This window comes from Canis lupus, chromosome 26 (assembly GCF_011100685.1).
Source record: "Canis lupus familiaris isolate Mischka breed German Shepherd chromosome 26, alternate assembly UU_Cfam_GSD_1.0, whole genome shotgun sequence".
Taxonomy (NCBI): domain Eukaryota; kingdom Metazoa; phylum Chordata; class Mammalia; order Carnivora; family Canidae; genus Canis; species Canis lupus.
The window spans coordinates 3,925,814-3,950,043 of record NC_049247.1 but is presented as its reverse complement, the minus strand read 5'-3'; the positions used below and the strand labels follow the sequence as shown (position 1 = coordinate 3,950,043).

General features: G+C 46.9%; 1 non-coding gene across 3 annotated transcripts in view; it reads right to left on the bottom strand.

The window, feature by feature from the left end:
* LOC111092628 overlaps positions 1-24,230 on the bottom strand; it is a 63,842-nt gene that overhangs the window by 33,086 nt on the left and 6,526 nt on the right. For all 3 annotated transcript variants that reach the window (XR_005379082.1, XR_005379081.1, XR_005379083.1), the window contains exon 2: positions 12,566-12,709. This is a non-coding gene — a transcript (transmembrane protein 132B-like). The remainder of the gene's footprint in view (positions 1-12,565; positions 12,710-24,230) is intronic.

The following is a 24,230-nucleotide window of genomic DNA, read 5'->3' as shown; positions in this document are numbered from 1 at the left end:
CCAAGGATCTGAAACTTTTCTTATAATTCTTTGATTCACTCATTACTTCAAATACCTCCTGTTTCATTTGTTTAAAGTTTAAATGGATTCACCGTCTTCAGCAAAAGCATCCTTGCCTTCATGGCTATGGGTACACAGAATGGGATGTTGTGCTGTCAGGCACAGGGCAGGAACCACACTGTAAATTGCATTTGCACACTTTCTTGCAACCTGGTACATGAAGTTGCAAAGGCAATCTCTATGAGCAAATGCCAGAACTTGTCTCTCTGTGGGTCCTTCTTACCAGACACTCAATCCTAGAACAAGCTCACCCTCCCCAGAGGGAACTAGAATCTTTCTGTGTGTGTGTGTGTGTGTGTGTGTGTGTGTGTGTGTGTGTGTGTGTGAACCTACATTTTTGTGGGCTTTTCCCTCTGGAAACTACTCTGTGATTGGAGGAGGGCCCTGTGGTCTTGGATAGCTAACCCAGGCCTTTCTGGGCTCATTCGGTGCACCTGCAGCCTCTTTGTGGGAGTGAGGGAGGGTGCACAGAGTGATGAGATGAAGGTGAAGCTGATTGCTTGGAGGGGAAGAGTGCTTGCTCATCTTTGCTCAGTAATTTAACCGCCCTCTTCAGAGAGAAACCCCTCCTCCATCGCCATACCCTAGGGTAAGACTCAGGGAAGGAACACACACTCCTGAGGACAGTTTCTCAGAGAAAGGCTGAGCTGGAAAGGTAACGAACCAAGAGAAATAATTAGTTTCTAATGAGAATGCTGATTCCATCCCTAACATCACGCCTCCAGCCTGGAGGAGAGCCACAGATGGACTCACTCGCTGTATGATACAAAAACAAGGCAAACATATATACACAGCAATCATGTGCATGTTCTGCAGGCCCATGTATGTATGAAAACACCCGGATGAAGGTCTGAAATAATCCACGCTGACTTACCGACGACACGTTATGTATGAGTTGGATGCTAGGATAAGGTTGGGACATATACATTTTAATCATTTATATTAGATTGCAGTTTAATTTCAATATATTACATATTTTTAGAATTTTTATATTGAAATCTCTTCAATTAAATTTTCCATTTCAATTTTTACATTTGCGTATGCATTACTTATGTAACAAAAATTAAGTTTAAAAGGTTTTTTAAAGATTTTATTTATTTATTTGAGTCAGACATCTAGAAAGAAACCATGAGCAGGGGGAGATGAAGAGGGAGAGGGAGAAGCAGTCTCCCCACTGAGCAGGGAGCCTGCCATGGGTCTTGATCCTGGGGCCCTGGGATCATGACCTGAACCCAAGGCAGACACTTCACTGACAGAGCCATCCAAATGCCCCAATTTTAACAGATTTTAAGGGATGCCTGGGTGGCTCAGCGGTTGAGTGTCTGCCTTCGGCTTAGGGCATGTTCCCAGGATCTGGGATCGAGTCCCACATCGGGCTCCCTGCAGGGAACCTGCTTTTCCCTTTGCCTGTGTTTCTGCCTCTCTCTGCGTCTCTCATGAATAAATAAATAAAATCTTTTAAAAATAAAAAATAAACAGGTTTTAAAATGAAAACAACCCTCTTTCCTATGCAGAAACAGTGAACTGATCTTACAGTGTTTACCAGGCAGGTTACAAGGTCTGCAAATCCCCCCAGATGCCCAAACCTCACATCACCCATCGTCATTCATTGATAAGAACAACAGGAGGAAAAATGGTCCCAAATCCAATTGTTAGATGAACACATTTCCTCTTCAACAAATGCTGATCACATATCAGCTGCTAGACACTCTTCCTCTCCTGACATGTGGCAGGAAATTCCCACAATCGCTAACAGACAGAAAATCATCATTATCACCAGCATGGTCATCATGGATTTCCAGTCCTCATTGCTCCTTGAGGTTCCTCTGGGAATCTGGGTTGCAGTCTCCGGGTCAAGCTGCCCGATAAGCCTTCTCTCTCCCCACCACCTATCCCCACGAGCACCCATCGCAGTGTCACACAGTCTCCAAGATAATACAGTGTGCACAGCATCTGGGTGATAAATATCAGATGTGTGTGTGTATATATGTGAGTGTGTGTGTATGTATGTATGTGTGTATATATATTCCTGTACATATATCCCTATACATATTCCTGTGTATACACAAATATATATGTGGGCATGTGTGTGTATAAAATATATATGTTTCCAGCAAATCAAATAGGATTGCTGCTCTGACAGCAACAAGGACAGTTCGCTTCTCCGACAGCACCAGTGTTTCTCTTTCATGCTAGTTAACATTTTCATTAATAACTAACGAAACATGGATAATTGTTTTATGCATGAGGACAGAACCCTTCCCGTGATGGGACTACCAGGCTGGGCATCTGGCATCTCATCGTCTCTAGGGCTAGCAACCCACAACTCAGCGAACACGATGCATGAGCTGGGAGTAACCCCCCACCCCAAATGTGTGGTGCTACAGCAGAATGTGCAGATCTGGGGACCCAGTTAATCCCTGGGTCAGAGTCAGGGTACCACGGGTTGAATGTCCCAGAGCTCTTACTCTACCACGGTCCATGGGAGCTCCATGTCTAACTGAGGGCAATGACATAAGCGTGGCTTTCCGTAACGCACTATCTAGGGGGTGCTCTACTTCTGTACATGGCCCCCTGCTCTGCACTCTTCCAGAAATGAGCTGCAAAGTTTGCTCACCCTGGGGGCTTGATAGAAGTGGCTTCAGAAGCTGGAGGGGCGAGAGCAGAGGGTAGAAGAAGAGGAAGAGTGGGGGAAAGACTTGGAAAGTGTAAGAACGTGGAGGACAGCCCAGGAGTCAGGGGCTGGATCGGAGTCACAGCTGGATGGGCAGGATGCAGAGGCTGGCATCACCCGGGTGGGGGTGTCCTGTCCTTGGCCTTGACAAATAGGAAGGAAATGTCCTTGGCCACTTCTATGGAGCGGGCTGTCCCTCCCGATGTCGTCCTGAGAGTGCACCGAGACACTGCACGTCATCCGGCAGCACAGAGCTCAGGACACGGATGTACCCTCTCTGTGGGGCTCAGGATCCAACATTTGGTGGATCTGCGCAGAGTACAGATCTCCACAGCACCCTGGGACCTGTCCTTCCCTGGATTCTGAATGGATCATTGGTTCTCCTGATTTCCGTCAGAACAGAAAGGGAAAAGCGTGAGAGGGGACAAGTGGCCAACAGGAAGGCAGGCTAGGTTCCCACAAGTGACCAGGGCCACAGCTGGCGCCTGTCCCCAACTCCCACCACAGTTCTCTCTGCTTCTACATCCATTTGAACATTTAATTTATGGATGCAATTAATAGAAACCAATCAGGCAAGGCTTTGCACACAGTGCCATGTTCAACAACAGATGTTTCCAATAGTGATTATGTTAGAATAATAACAATGTGGGAAAAATGCCTGGTCATCAGTACTGGGTTGTGCAGGCTAATGAGAGTGATGGTCTCACCAGATCACGGCCGGTGAAGGAGCTTAGTGGCCAGAAATCAATGCAGTCCTGCAGGTGGCCCACTCGTGTGCCTGGCACGCGGTACATCCTCAACAATCATCTGTTTACTTTATCAACACTACCATTACCACATACAAGTGCTGCTATGTGATTACTAATACTCCATCACTGCGTTTGTATGTTGGGCTGTAGTTTGGCCAATCTATGCTCGGCTGAAAAGAAGAGCTTCTTTGGTTCGGACAAGTGGTTCTTAAACTTTCTAATCTCAGGAACCCTTTGCATTCGTTAGAGTTTATCCAGAGGCCTAAAGTACTTCTGTTGGGGTGGAGTTTCCTCTCATGCCAATGAATGCAATCCCGCTTAAATCTATCTGACATAAATACTTCTGTGAGCAGAGCATTCAGATAAAGACAGGACTGCCAGCTTGAAAGATTCCTGCTGGCTTCCTACAGGAAAGAAAAAGAAAAGCCAAACTTCTCAGCAGATACCCTCCAAGAGCCATGGGCCCGGAGGCAGCAGGCTTGAGCTTAGATTCTTGTTCTGTCCCGAACTCCTGAGGGACCTCAGTGGGAGCCACGTCCCCAACTATGTGCTCAGCTGTACAATCAGGACGTCAGCCCAGAAGAAGCTATGCATTCCTCCGGCTGTGAGGACTTGGTGCCTGGTTCTTCCTTATCTGTTGGAAAGTCTGGTATTAACACAGATGCATGGGTCTCAAGGAAGGAGAACCTACCCATGTGCCAGCCTAAAGGCACCTCCAAGGTGGGGGGAATATGGATTCACAAAGCCCTGAGTGTGACATTTGGTTCAACCAGTCATTACCTGCTGCATGACCTGGGGCAAGTCACTCCTTAGCCTCACGCCTCTTCCCAAGGGCTCAGTAGTGTCTTGATATCAGAATGGGATGCCATTACTCCACTTGTAGCTGGAGCCCCAACCTGAAGCCCCACAGAGAGAGAGAGAGAGAGAGAGAGAGAGAGAGGTGGCCAGAGGCGTCTGACAGGTGGAATTCAAGGTTGGCATCTTTCCTGCTCACCAGCGACCAGGCCATGATGGGAAGACTCCTAGTGCTGTGTGATCTCAGGTTCCCATCAGCAGAAGAATGCTCCTTCTTTCATGGAGGAAGGCCACAGACCTCCCCCCACCCCCACCCCCCACCAGGAGGGCTCTGGATAACCAGAGATGAGGCTCATGCCCTAGCTCTACCATTCCCTCGTTCAACAGCAAAATGAGGATGTTACTTCTCCAAAAGAATGCCAGAACATCATTCACCATGCATCCCCCACGTCCGCTCGCTGTACAAGGCTGAGTGCCTCGGTCCTCATTTGGCCTTTTGTTCTGTGTAATCAAGAGAGCCCTTACAGTCTGCTCACAACCAAAGCCACATGGCAAGAGTTTAAATTGTGAATCGAGTGCCACAACATCAGTGAGGGGCCCTTTCCCTCCTACTGAACACAAAATAAGTATGTCTCCAGGAGCCCTGGGCCCTGTCTGATATCCGAGACACATTCACAGACCCGACTCTAGCACAGCCTCGACCTTGGACCTGAGGAGGATGGGAGGCACCTGGAGAGGAGGGCAGGGAGCATTCCATGTGGACTGAGGGAGCGAGGCTGGGAGGCTCACAGGCCTCCTCTGGCTCATTCCAAGATTTCCCTGCATGACGCAGAGACAATTCCAGAATGTCAGCTCTTAATTGGAGATGCCAAAGACAGACATGAACAAAAGAGCTAATTAATATTGAAATCACAGTGGTGCTGATGGGAAGAAAGCCTCGGGAAGGCAGCAGTACCCATCCTCAGGCCAACAGGAAATACATGCCCGTCCCCAATTAGGAAGGTACAATAAAAGTCCAAATCGCCCACACAAAGCAAGACAAAATCAGGCAATAACAGCCAAGCTGCCTGACAACTTATTCTTAGCCGCCTGGCTCCTGGTGATGGGCAAAGGGAAGGAAATTCATGCCCAGAAATAGAATAACAGTGTTCTCTGTAGGAATTTTTGCCAAGCACTGCTAAGAGAGAAAGAATCGCCTTAAGCCTCCTTTGGATTTCTCTCTGTCTCCCTCTAAATAAAATTAGGATCAGTCTGAGAGCTCCTTGGAAGCTTGTCGTAGCCCAGCACCGACATGGACCCTTTTGGAGAAGTCGGTGAGGAGACCATTGTGAGCCCCCTGCCTCCTCTTCATCGATGCCCGTGGGGTTCTGACAACGTCCCCTTTCCCACCCCCACTCTGCCTGTGACAGGGGGTCATCTTCTATCTCATGTCCTGCTGTCCCAGGGCGGGAAGGTCAGACCGGCACCCCAGGCCACATGTGCTCGCAGAGCTCTTTCAACCCGATGACTTGCCAACGTTGAAAAGTCAAAACTCTTACACAAAAATCTGGGTTTCCGGAAATATCTGTCTTTATAAAGTCTGTCTATAAATGGGCAAAGAAATAGGAAGAACTGTTTGTCTACTTTTTGGCGCGATGAATTTGGATATACAGTGGATTACCGTTTACCCAAAACCCACTGAGCACAGTTACTGGTTTCTTGAGCCATAAAACTCAGTGATGCTCACACCCGCCTTGTGGGGTCGCATGGATGGAACACTGGGCCAAATCTGACACAAGCAGAAGGAGTCTGGCGTGATGTTGCTGTGTGTGTTAGTTGTGTGCTGCTGTAACCATTCACTCCGATAGACCCAGAGGACAGGACCCTCAGTGGGACATGGACTCTGCCCTCGAGGGGCAGACATGCCATGTGCCGAGTCCCTCTGACATGTATCGACCTGGGGACATACAGAGGTGAGGGCCTGTGGGGGCGCACAATGGTAAGACTGAGGTGACTGCATGGGTGGGGGGCCAGAGCAAAGACCAGAGGACATTGAGATGTCCACAGGTGCAGAGGATGGGAGAGCAGTGCTAGGCACAGGAAATAGCAGGAACATGGGCAGGAAATGTACAGAAGCTCTGCCCATCTGGGGACCTATGTAGGGTCCAGTCTTCTTGGTGTGCAAAGTGATGGAAAGCTCCCTGTGAAACAGCCCTCCCTTATTGCCCCACTCCTATACCATGTGTTTCAGGTTAAATTCATCCCACCTGAAGCCCTAATGGTAGGCATATGACCCGGACGAGACCAACACTCTCATTCCATTCCTTGGTCACAATACCATTGCATCGAGAATAAACACTAGACCCAAATCCATTCAAGCCTGGGATTCTTCTTGACAGTGTTAGAGACAGTTCTGATCTTTCTGGCTTGACTATCAAGTGACAGAAATCTATGAGCAGCTGGGGGATGCTACATAGAAGAATACTACATATTCTTGTATATAATAAGCACAAGACACAGGATATCAGACCAAAGGGACAGAGAGAAACCAGATCCTGATGATCTTCTGATCCAATCTGGCTTGAAGGCATCTTGGACACTTTCAGCTACTTGAGCCAATACATTCTTTAGGGCCTCAAACAGGGATATTTGGGTTTCTATGGCTTGTCAACAAGCAAATAAAAGGCTGCAAAAATAACTAATGAGGGAATTCGAATTAGACCTACCAGATCCGATTAGCTGCCACACCTGTCCAAACCACATCTGCCTGAATGATGGTATCCTTAGCTCAATGACTGTAGTTCAAGTGTGTCTCTCTAGAGCATTGATTCCAAGAAATATATTCCCTTTTATTATCCTTTGGAAGAGTCAAACTTAAGGAAAACATAGTCATAGCCTTTTTGTAGCTGCTGAACATTAACCCTGGAAATGTAGCCAATCTCTCAAAGCTGATGATTTTCTCCAGGAGTGACATGGGCCTCTACGTTGTGGCCACATATCACCACAAGTGCATCACATCCCTTAGAAGATACTCTGCCTTCAACACTGGCAGACCTAATTTGAAAACACGATGCCTCCCTGGGGATGGGATTAGCATGTTAATGTTCTTTCATCAGCCCTTTGGCTTCCCATTATTGCAAGCCTGGCTGATTCTGGAGGCTGAGAAATTGAATTATTACAGGGATAAGGTAGTGGGCACCACCCCTGAGGTCAACATGGTTCTATCTTTAGAGTTCTCTCCCCTGTGGAAGACCCCTGCATGGCTTCTGGGGTTCTGGAGACCTCAATTGATTTACTAACAACACAACTGTTAATCAAATTAAGACCATGAGTCCACAGCATGAGCTGAGTAGCAAGATAGACACTCAAAGAGGACAATATATAGTCATCACTCTAATATCCTATTTCCAATCCTGTGAAGACTTTCAAAGACTCTTGGCAGAAACAGTACAATGTGTCTTCCTAGAGGTATGGTATTGAAAAAATTTGGAAAAGTACAGTACTAGCTGATTTCTCTGATGCGTAAAGTGTAGGAATGGCCTTTTGTTACTAGCTTGTAAGAATCCCCCTTAACTGGAGTGCCTAAGTGGCTCACTTGGTTGAGTGTCTGGCTCTTGGTTTCAGCTCAGGTCATGATCTCCAGGTCTTGAGACTGACCCCTGTATCAGGCTCTGTGCTCAGTTGGGAGTCTACTTGAGATTCCCTCTCTCCCTCTGCCCCTCCATACTGTGTTCTCTGTCTCTCTCTCTCTCACTCAAATAAATAAGTAAATCTTAAAAAAGAAAAAAAAAAAAAGAATCCCCCTTAACTACATCCTGGGCTGCTACCCAGGATGGAAATTCAGTAACATCCAATAGTTAAGCCTATAGGCCCTGATACCAGCCGGTCACACTGCAAGCTTGGTTGCTGCACTTACCAGCTGGGTGACCTCAGGTAGATATTTAACCCTTCGGTGTATCCATTCTATTACTTATAGAGCATGAATGGTAGTATTACGTACCTTGAGGGCTTTTGAGGATTAGATGGGTAAACAGTTGGGATGTGATGATTGTAAGAGTACCTGCCACACGTTAAGCACCCAGTCAATGTTACCTATGAATATGCATTAACTCCTGTGTAAGCTCCTACTCAGGGAAGCTACTTCCGCTCCATCTTGGCATGTTCCACAGCTCCGTACATTTCCCTCCACACTGTATACCCACAGTAAATGCTTCTAGCATAATAATATTCCATATGAAGGAAAGAAGACTTCCATCAGAGGATCTAAGGACTCAGGCCCAAGGCTCTACCTAATGTCAATTCCTTTGACCTGGGCCCTTCATCTCTCTTTGAGGATTGTCACTAGAGATAGTCCAACAAACTGTATAGTGCCCTTGAAGTGGCTTATTTCATCTCCAAATCACTGTGGCATTTATTCACTCACATGCTCAACAAATATTCCTTGAGGACCATAAGTGTACTGGACACTGTGCTGCACATGGGACACATCGTTGGGTCAGGGATGGAATTTGACTCTGTGGGTCCTTCAGTGTATTAGAGGTTTAACTGTACAGCGGTAAAGATAGAGATGTGAGTACAATATAGCTAGAGACGTAACATTCACTGACAAAATGGAGGTCAAGCACTGCGTAACCCCTTTATAGACATTATCTTATTTTACTTCCCCCTGAGATTCCTCTTTGGGATTGTTGCATACACCATTCTAACCGTGTAATGATAATCCAAGTATTTATGCTCAGAATAAGTGCAGATTTCCATCTGACAACACAGCCATCAGAAGCTACAAAGGAGACAAGAATTAAATAGGGGGAAATTTAACTCATTTCCAGCTTCTCCTTAATCTTCCTTATCTGTGATTTGCTCAACACCACTTAAAAATCTAGACCTGGCTGCATATTGCCATGGGAAATTTACCCATGACCCAAATGCAAGAAATTAACGAGAAAAGATAAATAAACAAACCAACTAGGCCTTTTTTTTTTTTTTTTAGACTTCTAAAAGCCAAGGTGTTCTTTAAAGGATTTGCAAGGATGACTGATGATTGGTAGTTTTGCCTTCTAGTCTGGTGCTAGAACAAACCTCTGCAGAAGGTACCTTTCCACTGTGCTATTATCATCCCATTTAACAGATAAGGACCCTGAGCTCAGAGAGGTTAAGTGATTTGTCCAAGGTCAAATAGAGAGGGAGGTGGACTCAAGATGTGAGCAGAGGTCCTCCCTCTGAAATCCTAATCAAAGGGTTCACTACTCTGCATTTTCTTTCTCTATAGTGAGCTAGAGAGGCTCTCTTTTAATTTCTACTCTGGTGATTAAATAGCATGAATCTACTCCATCTCCAGAATGATGGCCCCAAAAAGGCTTAGAGAGCTGTCCTGTCTCTCTCTTCACCTCGCCCCTGGGCCTTTTCTACTCATCACCAGGCTACACACTCAGGCATCCTCTAAGCATCTCTCTGTGACAGACATCGAGGGCCCTCTACGCCCCTGACACCCATGAGAAGAAGATACTCCAATTTCCAGGGTTGCTCTCATGCCTAGAAAGACCTTGTGAGAGCTAGTGTTTGTTGCTGATTTTTATCAGAAGCCAGGGTACGAGACATGCCTCACTTTTCTCTGAAACCTACTACTAGACAACCACGAGCAGGAGTGCAGCAAGAAGTGGCAAAAGCCCTGCAAGCCTCTGTGGGAGAGTGAGAGGGAGTGGTGGGGAGTATAGAGCCTGCCTCTATACACAGCTTTGACCCATCAGCCCCAGATGAGGCTGACGGGCAGGAGTATGAACCCAGCGTGACCTAAAACACATAGTTTTTCAAAAGGAGCTAGAAATCCAGGTTTCAAGGCAAAATTGATGATTTTTACATGGTGGCCAGCGAGTCAATTTAAAAAATGCAGAATATGCACACATCCCTTCTGAGTTAGACGTGGCCTGCAGTCTGCACGTGTGTGACCTCTGTTCTGGGATCAGGCACTGATTAATGCCAGTGAAGATCATGTCAGCCTCATGGCAACCTTTTCAAACAGTCAACTCATTGGATTTCACGACTCACAAAAATGTCAAGGCTTTTTCACACACACATTGCCATTAAGCCGTGTCTCCCAAAATCTCTGCTAGGGAAGACTTTTTTTTTTTTTTTAAGACACTAAAGTAAGACCTTTCCTCATCTTGTTAGCTTAGGTCAAGTTTCCAGTCGCTGTAAATCATTGTGTTCTTCTAGATTCTGGACCCATAGGAATTCCCCACAATGCCCCTCCACCCCCAACTTGCTCCCAGCCCTGAGATCAAAAGTCAATTTTGTTTTCATGTTATCACAATTTACCTTTTCCCAAATTCACACTTTCTCACTTTGCAAACCTCAATGCACAGAATTTCCCCCATCTGCACTCTTCCCGTGCAGAATTTCTGGTGCTGATGAGTGTCTACTGCTGGATAGGTCCCTGGACTATCCCGCGTTGGCAGAGGAAACGCACAACTCTGTGGCTACTGCCAGTCCTCTAGCAGTGGCGGGGAGATGGAGCCGTAGGGCTCGCATCATAGCTATGAAAAATTCAATACAGCTAATTAACTAAGTCCTCTGGGTTTACACCGGCCCAAAGATTTGGAACAGAACCTGGCATGGCCCAGAAAAGTGATTAAGCAACTGGGCTTGGTAACCAGCAGGCTCAGTGTGTTCCTCTGAAGGTCAGGCTCTACTTTCTGGAAAGAAAGCCCCATCTTCATGCAACCACAAGAGTGACCATGGAGCACTCAGCTACTGTTTTCCAAAGTGGTTTGTCTATCGAGCTGGGGCAGAGGATATGTTCACTATGATTCTATGAGTGAATCAGAGTCCAGCCCTCCATGGGCCTAGCCTTGCCTCTGGAGAGGAGAGTCCTTCAGGGCAGGAGAGTGGGGACCCCAGCCTGGGGGCTCTCGGGAAGAAGCACGGGCTTGGGGAGCTGCACAGGTGAGCCAGTTGTTGGGGCCACGGCGGCCTACGTACACGGATACAGCCTCTCTCAAAACACTGCTGATTCTTATCACTCTTCAGTGACAATGACGTGGGAGCAAGAAATAATGTGCATTGTCAAAGGCAACAGAGGGAAATGAATCATCAGCCTTTTTGTTGCTGTTTTTGCCGGTCAACAAAAACGTGGTGCAGATTTTTCTAAATTTGGATTATTCTAGGCCTCAGGCTTGTTGAATCACACATGCCCCGAGGAGCAGGACTGCCGGAAGCCCCAGGGTTTTAAGCAACATCACCTTCTGTCTTGAGGGAGAATTAATGTTCCAAGACCAGGAACGGGCTGTGCCAAATTTGAGTTTCCTTAGGATCCTTCTTATTTTTTAAATATGCCTCTTAGCAGTCTCATTGCTCTTTACCAAGAGCATCTCTGGCTTATGGCACTGCCTCCTCCGAAGCCTCCAACAAAGGCTAGCATACAACATCTGCAAACCAGCCCCTCCCACACCTTTGCTACGACAGAATGTCCTGCAGGCTTCTATACCAGGTGAAGATCTTAAGCCTGAGACCAAGTCTCCTTCAATGTCTACACCAGAGGCCGTGGAATGTCAGGGCAGACAGAGCTCCCAGCATTGTTTTTTCCTAAAATGAATCAATGGATGGGCCCTTGGGGCTCCCTTAGCAACCCAAGGGAGAAGCTTCAAGTCCTTTCTCCAGGAGGTGTCCACTGCAAAAGGAAATGGACAACCAGTGTGCCAACCAAACATCGGCAGAAACTCAAAGTTTGCTGGTTCACACAGACCCCTGCAAAGAACACGGAAAGAAATGGTGTGCTGGTTCCTGGCTGAATGTGACATCATACCTCCAGCTCATCAGAATGATAAAACCAGCAGAAATGCCCCACAGCCGGTCTTCCTAAACTGGGAGATGGATCCCACTGGTAAGACTCACAGCAGGTGGCACATTGATGAACATGTTGTCATTAGTCATTGAATGGAATGCGAATTTCAAAAAAAAAAAGTACATCAAGCTCATGATTTTCTTGTCATATAGTGAGGCTAAAATTGATTTACAAGTTTAAAAAAGGGAATCATTTAAGGAAAATGTGGTAGGAAATAATACATGACATGGGGAATTGGCAGAAGTAGGGAAGATAGTACTTGGAGAGGGAGAGACAGAGAATTATTTCTGTTCAAGAGACTGGGGGTCCCCTCTGTGGAGAGGGTATAGATAGGCCCCCTCTAGAGGGGTCAGCCCGCCACTCCTTGGTGTGGTCACCCTCGCTCCAGCCCGATGAGACCCTGGGACAGAGGGAAGGGCCCCCAGAGGACCGGACCCCTGGCAGGCCCGACGGTCAGGACCCTTGTACCTTCACAACATCTTCGTCCGCAGACCTGCACTCCACAGCCTCTGACACGTCCACCACGGAGCCGTCCTCCTGAATGCCCACGACCTTGACAGGAACCGACACGGCCTTCCCGGTGAGGACAGCTGTGTTCAGCACCTCCGTGTCCTGCACAGGAGAGCAGAGGGTGTAGGTCACACACGGGGAAGCCCACGAGCAGGCTGGGGCCGCCAGCCAGACCATTTCCACCTTAGCTCATGCCCTGCCACTAAAACCACGTCTGCGTGGACCAACTCCCCAGGTCGTGCGACACGGCAATTCCGGAGTCGGGAGCATTTCATCCCAGCCTGAGCTCAGGAAGCCTGACGGCTAGACCTCCTTCTCCACCCCCAGGGGCAGGGGCATCATCCTATCCCCCCACAACCCCTCCTGCCACCCCACCCCACCCCACATCCCAGCCTAAAACCAGGCTCACACGCTGCACAGGGTGCCTTCCAACATTCGCCAAATCTCCACTCAAGGGTCACTTGGTAAGTGATAGCTTGTGCTTATTAAAACAATGAACATGGCGCTCAGGGCAGTTTCAATTTAAGAAGACAAATAATAGGGCACCTGGATGGCTCAGTCAGTTAAGTGGCCAACTCTGGATTCATCTCAGGTCATGATCTCAGGGTAGTGGGATTGAGCCCTGCATGGTCTCTGAGCTCAGCCCAGAGTCTGCTCGTCCTTCTCTCTCTGCTCCCCAACCCCCATATCTCTCTCTCTCTCTCTCTCAAATAAATAAATAAAATATTTTAAAAAGAAGACAAATAACAGCACAAGTAACAGAAGAGAACTAACTAGTCCCAGAATGTCAACCTCTGCACCCCTGACCTGACCCAGGATCCTTCTTCCCCACCAAGCCTCCATGTGCCCCCAGTCCCCTCTAGCTCAGGGATCTGTGAATGTTAGAAATGTTAGTTTCTCTCTTCCTCTGCCGATCCCTGGGGTCCTGTAGGATCTACCTTTATGACTTCTGTCTCACCTGTTACATTCTTGCCATCTCCATGGCCACCCCCCCACAGAGAGACTGTCCTCACTGGGACAGCCACAACGGCCTCCAACCCATGTCCTGTGTTCACTCTCCCCATGACAGTTGAAGAGATTCTTTTTCATCTCAATAGAATTCAGATCATTTCTCTCCTAGATTCAAACTCTTTGAAAGCATCCTACTGTTTATTCTTAAGATAAAGCCCATGCTCCCTGCCAGTGGTGATCTGACCCTGGCCCACCCTCCGGCTCTCTCACCCTTCCTCCTGTTCCTCCTCACAGACTTCTCTTACTTCTCTCCACGGTAGCACACACTCAGCATGCCTCCCGCTCTTACCCATGCAGAGCCCTCCACCATACCTGCCTCTGCTCCGGCCATCTCAGCCTCCATGCCCACTTCTTCAGAGGAATAGGGCTTTTCTGCCCTCCACAGTGTGAATGAACGCTGCCCTAGCCTGTCCTGCACAGTAATGACCACCACAGCTCACCTTATGTTTATCTTGTGTTTGTGTTTCCATCTCTAATGACTCAGTAGACTGTAAACTCCCCAAGTGTCTCAGCCCCCTTTGTTCTGACTTGTGTTGCATCTACAGAACCGGGGATGGTATCTGGTGTGCAGAAGAGAGGTCACATGTGTGGGCTTTGGAACTGGACTGTCTGGGTTTGAAGCTAGCCCAGCCTCTGTTCCAATGGATCTCCAGTCATGGAAAACCTGACTCAAGTGAAGTGATCCAACACGGGTCTAATTATGCCTCTTACATAACCAGAGTCTGGAGGACCGTGGCTGCTGCCTCTGGTCCAGTGACTCCCCGAGGTCAGGGCTACTTCTCTGCCGTTCTCTTGACCACTCCCTCATGTAGCAAGATGGCATCCGTCACACCAGCCATCTGCCCACTGTCTACACAGGGAGAAGGCAGGATGGAGAGTACACCTGCTGTGCCTGCTCCTTTTCATCAGAAGTCCAAAGCTTGTCACACGGCCAGCCCACCTGCAGAGGAGGCTGGGAAAGTGGGCATCTGGAGTAGAGTTGGCAGTGGAGTAGGAGTGTGTAAATGGCTTTTTATAGTCCACTACCAGGTCTGCCACGAGTTATTTACTTCTCCCTGTGCCAGAGTTCCCTGGAATACAGAGATAATAAAAATACGTACCATCAAGATTTAATGAAAATGTGCAAAGCTTAGAACATTATATGCTCATTGGCATATAATGAGCAGCAAGAGCTCAATAACTGTAGGTCTTGCAGTAGATGCTATGAGAGATTGCTTCTATGAATGAATGAATGAAAGAACCACCAGGCAGGTTCACAAAGGGACTCTAGTGAAGATGCTCTTCCACGCTTGTCCAAGAGAAAGAGTCAACAGGAGAAGCCGATGGGAAACTGGGCCACAGCAGCAAGATCCTCGGAATACTCAACAGTAGGCTCCACCAGAATCAACCCAACGGATGATCATTTCAAGTGCTCCCTTCACTCTTGGAGCCCCTAGTCTCAGCTCAGGCACTAAGTGGGTCCACAGTCATCTTCTTCAATCAGGCCTAATTGTCCCCAGACACAGAATGGGTAAAAGAATGTCCAACAAAATGGCAGGAGCGGCAGATGCTTACAGAGCACTGACACCCCACTAGCTGCTGGCCAAGCACCTCATATTCAATTTCTCTGCTGGACTTCCCCACGATACTACAGGCGATGATTATAGTTATTACTCCCATCTTACAGGCGATTTGTTCTTTGTTGGTAATAAACTTGCAAATAAAAGCAACTTGTAAAAAAAAAAAGTAACTTGTTAACAAAATACAGTTTTGGAATAAATATTTGAAAGCCATTATCAATTAAATCTGCAAAGGATAAATAATTATCTTTTTAGAAATATGGATTCTCTCCTCTGGATTCGTTCATGCATTCATTCATTTGTTTATTTGCTTATTCATTCCTGCATGGTGACCTTGTTAAAGGACATTTTCAACTTCCCATGTGTGCAGGCCTGCCCTTGGGCCCCTGGGGAGCTTCACATTAACATTTACCACAGTCAAGATTATTCCCCAAAACCTCAAGCAGAGGCTCTGTTTTAACCCCAAACACACATAGGTCTGCTTCCCTTAAAAAAAAAAAAAAAAAAAAAAGAGGGGCCTCTGGATGTCTCAATGGTTGAGCATCTGCCTTTGGCTCAGGTCGTGATCCTGGGGTCCTGGGATCAAGTATTGAGTTCCACATCGGGCTTCCCTGCATGGAGCCTGCTACTCCCTCTGCCTGTGTCTCTGCCTCTCTCTTTGTGTCTCATGAATAAATAAATAAAATCTTTTTTTTTTAAAAAAAAAAGAAGCATTCCGAATATAAAGAAAAAACAAAAACAAATCTCTCTAGGTCCCATAAGATTAAAGTCGCATCATCTTGGGATGCCTGGGTGGCTCTGGGTTGAGCGTCTGCCTTCCATTCAGGGTGTGATCCAGAGTCTTGGGGATCGAGTCCCACATCGGGCTCCTTGCATGGAGCCTGCTTCTCCCTCTGCCTGTGTCTCTGCCTCTCTCTCTGTGTCTCTCATAAATCAATCAATCAATCAATCAATCCTAAAAAATAAGTGGCATCACCTTGCACCTACTTAAAACATAAGATAAATAAAGTTTGTAATTTCTGGAATGTCCTTCATTGTGATGATTTGTAACTCTAAGTGAAAAAACGTCTATTACCCTGCACCTAATGTTCCTTCTCCAGACCACTCTCTTTTTTGGGAAAATCGTATATTCTGGCCAGCTGTCCTAATTTGGGCTTGACTAAAACTCTTTTCCTTTTCTTTACAATTTTAAAAAAGATTTGTTCATTTTGCATCAAAAACCTGAATGCACTTTTGGAGAAAATCACAATGGTATATAAGATGCAGCCCAAATGACAGAGATTTCCATTCTTCCCAGGGAAAGGAAATATATATACAGCTGCATTGAAGGTGGACGGCATGAAGAGAAGTCATGGTGGGAATCGATATCTGAACTCACCAAATGCAGGATAACCATATGGATATAGGAATGTTCACATTGTCTACAGAGAACAAGATGTCACCTTGTTTCAGCAATAAAGAGCCAAATTCAACTTGTTGCCTGCAGACTGAGGAGCCTCCCAGGGGAAATCTGAAATTGCCCCCTGCCCTCAGGAGGAAGGAGGCAGTACCCTCCTGATGCCAGGCGACACGTGTGACAAGCAAGAGAATTTCATTCCAGGCTGGTCTTGGGTGAGAGACTCTCTTGCCAGTACCTTGGGGCTCATGGAGGGGCCTCCGTGGGTATTCCTGCACTGTCCACACAGTCCAGTGCCACATGCCCCTCAAAGCCATGGCCTGGAAACCAGCTCCCACCATGGGAAATGGGGGTAGAGCCCCATCCCAAGGACTAGAGTGTGAGGGCCTCCTAAGGCCCGGACCAGGCACAGGTCAGCCAGGGTCATGCCCTCTCCATCATTCAATTGTGAGCATTGCTTGTATGTTTTCTGTGCACACTGGCAAACTATTAGGTTCCCTGCCCCCCCAGTATTGACCTCCCTGCAGTATTTTGCCCACCCTACATCTCTCCTCCTCCTCCTCCTAATAGCAACCTGAAGGGTGCTGATGCTTTCTGCGCAGGGTGGGTAGGGGCCCGTGACCCAACTTTGGCTAGGGCACTCTCTTGAGTGACTGTTTCAAGTGAAACTGAAGAACAACAGAACCTATTCCTGAAAATAATGACAGGGTTCCTGGTTCCAGCTTGTCATCCCAGAAGTTTTAGCCTTTTACTTAGTGTGATTGGCTCTTGATTTTGCATGTTTTGTTTTGTTCTGTTTTGATACTTACAGCTGAAAGCATTCTCACAAAGAATGAACCCAGGCTCCCCTCCAACACCAGGGAAACAGAGTAGACCTTCACTAGTCTCTGCCCACTAGACACTCACTTCCAAGAGGGCCTGCAGTGATTTCCCAGACACAGTTTCAAAGAGAAGTGACAAGTTTATAAGCAAAACAAAACCCACTATTGATCCAGGCTTATGCTTTTCTTACAAATTTCTTTGCAACTGTGTTCACCTATTTCCACTTTCTCATGACTCAGATGTTTACACCTATTTTTCCAAATGTCCACAAACAGCCTCTCAGGAATTCTTGCCTACCTTTGGCACAGTAATAATCCTCTTTTCCCGTTTAAATATTTCACTTAAATCATCCCGCAATGCCTGAGACTTCAAACAATTCACCATCTATCAAAAGACAAGTCTTTTACTCTGCTCCTATTTGTGCAAGCTTTGAGTTTTATGCCTTGAAAGCATATTTATGTCCCTTTATGGGGATCAATTTCCATTATGATTGCATGATATTCTGAGCGGAAAGACAATATATGTCTTGGCAGTTTATGCACTGAGAGGCGTGAATGCGGAGTCGTGGGAAGGCTCATCATACCTCCGTGTGAGTACTGAGTTCCACTGCACAAGTGGTGGGAAGTGGACAATAGAAGTTCTGTGCAAGAAGTGATCTGCCAGTACCAGAAACTCCAATGAGTGGATCTAGTACAGGACCCCTTCAACAACTTCTCTGACCAGCTGACATTTTTCCAGAGGGAGAAGTAACATTGGACACAAAGGTCACAGGAAGAACATATAGATGCTCAGAGCTTGGGGCTCCAGTAGCTCTAAGAGTATGACATCTCCCTTTGTGTTATTCAGACGGTCACATATTCTTAAATGACACTATTAACACCAATAGTGTCTCAATCCGAGGTGACAACTGAATCTAGAGGGATCTCAGAGCTAGAAAGAAGTGCTAGAAAGAATTTGTTATCCGTAGACACCTGTCTTCAAGAAGGGAAGGGAGCCATGACTCCTTTTTCTGTGTGTGGAAATCGATGGTCTGGTGGGCTCATTGAACTACCACAGCCAACATAAAAGTAAAGGAGATCGGGAGCATCCTGGGCTTCCGTGTCCTGGAGCCGCATACTAGCACCACACACTCAAGATGGGGGGAAAAAAGGAAGAAAACAAAACCCACGACTCTGATGTAAGTGAGTATCTGGTATGTGCCAGGAGTCATTACAATGATACGCCATCCTGTGTAATCTCTGTTAACAAATTTACGATGTTGGTTCTATTTACACCTTCATTTTATCCAGAACTCAGGATTGGTAGAAGCTCTAAATGGTAAGGAAAATGGATGGACTGCCCAGCATTTCAGCTTCTGGGAATTCACTTAGAGAAAAAAATGTCATACAGGAAGCCTTTTAGGGATGCTCACTGGAGCACTGGTTCTAACATGAATATGTCCATGAGTGAGGGAAGTGCCTAATGAACTGGTGTGTGTGTATGTGTGTGCTAGGACTTTTTAAAAAGATTTTTTAAAAATTTATTTATTTGAGAAAGAGAAAGCATGAGCAAGGGAGTGGCAGAGGCAGAGGGAGAAGCAGATTCCCTGCCAAGCAGGGAGCCTGATGTGGGGCTCCATCCCAGGACCCCAGGATCATAACCTGAGCTGAAAGCAGATGCTTCATGACTGAGCCCCCCAGGTGCCCCTGTGTTAGGACTCTAAGCAGCAGGTAAAAGGTTGGTGCTGTTGGAGCCACATATAGGTCAAGAGCAGGTTGGCATCAAGCTCTTGGCGTCTGAAACCAGGTCCTGCTGCTTCTAACTTCTACGACCATGGTAACGTCACTTCATCTCTCATACGATCTCAGCTGTACAACAGGATGTTTTTCAATGGATTTCTGGGGATCCATGAGGTCAACAAGGCAGGTGTGTCCACCTGCTCTTGGGAGCACACGGCTGGATGGCCTTCCTGTCCTCTCTGGATGTGGATGTTTGGCCAATGAACTGAGTGTGGTGATGAGCTCATTCCCAAGCAGAAACTCTAAAAGCACAAGAGCCTCCCATCTCTGCCATGGTGACAGTGATGGTGACGGTGGCTGCCTGAGTGGCCTGGGCCCAGGGTGAGGATGGCGCAGAGCGGAGCTCCGGCCAGCCTGTGCTGGCCATGGCAAGTGAGCAAGAACGAGCCTCTGCTGCTCCAACTGTTAAATTTTAGGGATTACAAGTAGCATTTGAACACATGACTCTGACTGTAATCTTGGCCGAAAGGCAAAGCAAAAACAAAGCCTGAAATAAATAATAAATCCTATTAGTAGCATTTTTCCATGGATAGGAATGAGCAATTCCCAAACTGTCTTCATGTCCCAGGGTCAGACGAGTTGGTGCACTGAGCGCCGGGGGGGAGCCGGGCATCTCCCTGATGGAGAAGTGGATATGGGGCAGTCGGGCAGCGGGGAGCACAGCTGCACCCCTGGGTCCGGGGCAGAGCTGGGTGGAGAAGAACAGGCGGAGGGGAGGTGGAGAGAACACACTCTTGTTTTTTTGCATAGTTTAAATGTTTTTAAATATAGTTTAATTTTTTAAATAGATTGAGGTATAATGTATTTATTGAGGTGTAATTGTTACACATGTGTTGGAACAAAGTTAGTGGGACAGCCGGACAACGACTCCTGTGGAGATGGGTAGAAAAATGGGGGAAATGACGGTCAGGGAGATGACAGAAAGAAAGAGGGAGAGTACATACGAGGGCAAGTCCTGGTCTGTGTCGCCTGCATGGTGAATTCTGCTTCCTCCGACGTAGTGGAGTCCACGTGCACTCGTGCCGCAGCTGACGGCAGGCGTGATCGTGGAGGGGTCCCCTCTGATTCCTCTCTCGCACCTCAGTGTTACAAAGCTCTGCTTAATTCCAAAGGTTACTCTGTTATGTGAAATAAATCTCCTTATACATCTTGGGCTAAATTAAAATTTAATCAATCTTCAGATTGCCACAGAACCAGCAAGCAAATGACAGCTGCTCAGTTAAAACTCAAACCTGATTAGATGCACCATTGAGAGGAATTCTCCAGAGGAAACTCGAGTGGGGTTATTGAGACTGCCGTCCACAATAATGACTGTGTTTAAATATGAATAAACCCTTCTGTGTATTTTCCCGGGGACAGGCTGGTGCCGTGGTGACTGCAGTGGGCAGGGGAGCCTTGGCTCTGGGCTCAGGCTGATCCCTGTCCATCCATCTGGCCCTCCCCATGGAGGGACAGAGAAAGTGGAAGACAGGCCAGGAAAACACAGGGAGGGAGAGATGGGGCCTGGGGGAGAAGAAAGATGTCCACATAAGGAGAGAAAGAGGACACGCAGGCTTAAATGAAGTCAGGAAGAGACACATTACAGGCTTCATGACAAACCAAGGAAAGGCATCAACTGCATCAGGAACAAGACACCAAGTGAGAAGCAAATCAAGCAAGGCCAGGAGCTCGTGAGTCAACGGCACGATGACAGCCAGACCCCGAGTGACAGACAGAAAGACCCACAGGTGGCAAGAAAGACAGAACAAAGAAACAGACAGGTCTTACACCTCCCAAGTCAGGGCCTCGCTGCTCTGAACAAAGCAGACAGCCTCTCTGGTAGCTCCATGGCAAGAATATGGTGTCGTCAGGGATCACGGACCACTGGGCTCCGTGACCATCCAGCTGACGCTGAGTGAGCTCTGGCCCGTCCATGGCTGCGACATAATGACAAGGCCAGGAGGCCGGCGAAAGCATCCCTCCAAGTGCACAGCACCGGTCAGGGTCTATCTAGAAAGTCACATCCACCATCCATCTGAGGGACAAGATGTGTGCTGCCGGGACAGAAGGCTCCGGGAAAGGCAACCCCAAGGAATAGGAGGCATGGCGGAGTGCTCACGATGTGCACTGCTCATGCCTTGCACAGTTTATGGAATGCCCACAGCAAATCAGGAGAAGCTCTTAGTTATCTCACATTACAAATGAAGACATGAAGACAGCTTGCCCAAGATCAATCATGAGATGCTGGACCTGGTTCTCAAAGCCAGGAGATCACACTCTCCAACACTACACCGTTTGGCTTACCAATAGAATAATACACTGGCAATGCCTGAAACCCATCTCACACTTCCTCTGTGCCGCTGCTGCACCAAGCACCTTACACATACTATCTCATTAATCCACAGAGAGGGAGCACCCCCACCCCCGACTCTTTGCTTCCCTCTTTACACACAACTTATGCTATTTTTTGTACACTTACAGCCATCTCTAAAGTATGTATTCAGTTACTTGTTTAAGATCCGTCTTACCCATTAAACTCAATCCTTAGCTTTCCACTTTCCCATGAAGATAACCCCAAGAGGGATTCACTGCTACCAGATTTTCCCTGTCCCCCATCAATATAAAACCAGATGAAATATATGACATAGCTGTAATCACATATAACACCGTGGGTAGCACAAGATCGTGGTCGTTGAAAGAAAGGGATGGCATCAGGTGAGCCCTCCAGTTATCACAGCTGAGCATCTGCAGGCAGCTTCCAGGCAGCAGCTTGAAGAGGAAGAGACCACGCAGGATGCAGGAGTCAGGCTGGGATCCGAGAGGCTGAGAGTAAAGGTGAAGGTAGTTAAAGTAACTGGGATGGAAGGAAGGTACCTGGACAGAGATCTAAACACCTGCAGAGAGGTCCCCTTTTCTCTCTCACTGTGTGGTGTCTCTGCATGTAGATGGGTTGAGGCTCCCAAGGACAAGAAGAGCACAACCAAAAGCCGTAAGTTGAACTGGTTCCCTGACTCAGATGAGACTGGTACTGTCCAGATGAAGGGACCGTATCATACAGTGTGTATTGGGTAGGGTCATCAGATGGGTTATACCTTTAAAATAGGATGAAATTAGCCCTAGAACTGAGGCTGCTCTGCACCTGCCCTAGTGAAGCTTAAAAATAAGTCTCCAAAGACTAAAATGATCTGTAAGTAATTTAATATTATGCTAGAAAAAAGTCCAATGCTGATGACAGAAATACATTGGAATCTATGTCTGTACAGTGTAGAATTCACAATGTCCAGGAGCCAATAAGAAAACACCATGCATGAAGAAAAAGCATAAAAATATGACCCATGGCCAGCAAAGAAAATCGATCAATAGAAACAGATCTGAGGATGATCAAGATCATCAAACTAGCAAACAAGGACCTTAAAATAGTTCCTATTAATATCAACTATATGCTGTAAGGAAAATAAAATGAAGGAAAGCATGGACATGACAAGGTGAGAAATAAAAGGTATAATAAAAGACTCAAATAGAAATTCAAGAGATGGAAAATACAGTATTTGAATTGAAAAATGCACCAGATGGGATTAACAGAAGATTATACACTTCGAGGGAAAATAATATGATGACATAGCAATGGAAAATATGCAAAATAAATATTCCCATCTGCTATTGAAACTCAAAAGCAGATTTTGTGTTAATACACAAACAAATACGCATGGATATATTCCAGTAAAACTTTATTTACAAAACCAAGCAGTGGGCCAGATTTAGCCCAATGTCCTAGTTTACTGACCCCTGCTCTGGATGATTGTCCTTCTGAGTTCATCAAAACCACTTCTCAAAGCTGTCCGATATTAATCAGTTGCAACTCCAGCCTTTCTGTTTTTCAAGATAAAAATCATAGTGTCAGCATTCTCTCGTACCCAATATGGAAGTCACGAACAAATCTTTTCAGATCTTCCTTCCAGATTATGACCACTCTCTACCAACTCCACCTCCAAAACTAGGTCCTTGGATGAGGCCACCATAAGCTCCCCGCTCTATGGCAGCAGCACTCTCCCAAGCAGTCCTGGCTTCTGCTCTAATTCCCCATCATTCTTTGCTCAGCATGGCAGTCACAGCGGGCCCACCAAAACGCCTATCAGACCTTGCTTTTCTCAAAGCTCATGTCATTTATCCACAATATATGATTCTGGATGAAGCCTTTATAAAAAGGGAAGAGCTTCTAGTATGACCCACGACATCTGATGCAATCTTCCCTGCTCTTTCACTCATTCCCTGCATCTCCCTGTTTTCCTTTATCTTCAGGAGCTTTCAGTGTCTTGTTGGATCATTCATGTTTTCCATTTACTCATTCAACACCTGTCTCCCAGGCACCGACTCTGTGTGGGCCTAGGCTTACTCAGATGATTGTAGCCTGAAAGTCCCTTCCCACACACTCCGCATCAAAGACCCCGATATGTCTTTCCAGGGGAGGTCAGTTTTGTTCCTTGACACCCACTGACCAACCCAAAATGCAGTGGTCAGGAAAAGATGGGAGGGCAGTAAACACAAAGCAGAGAGGAGAAGGGGAAAAAAGCAGAGGGAAAAAAAGGAGTGGATGAGGCTGGAAGCATGCTCCTCAGAAGACTGTGTCCATTTGGGAAGCCAAATGCCTGTACTTGGATAACCAAGTACCAAGTACTTGGATGCTCAAGTACCAAGATAACCTCTGTCCCTGTTTCTGGTGCTCCTTCTCCCATAACTATTTCCTGAATGCCCAGCATATGCCAAATGGTTTTCTAGGTAGTGAGGATGCAGAAGCATAGTGACAAGCATGAGCCGCTGTCTTGGACCTAACAAACATTCCTGCAAGGAGAGAGAAAGTTAGCTGACAAATAAGTATAATAAGATGGCTGTGGTGTGTGTCAGGTGCTATGAAGGGAACACCAAGGACAGATGTGACAAGGCAGGCAGGGGGATGAGCACAATGGGCATCACCTCATCCTGGCAAGAGATGATGTGGTTGGCTTGGGTGTTGGCAGTGTAGATGGAAGGCACCGGTTGGATTCTGGACACATTCTGGGCACTTTCTGGAGATCAGAGCC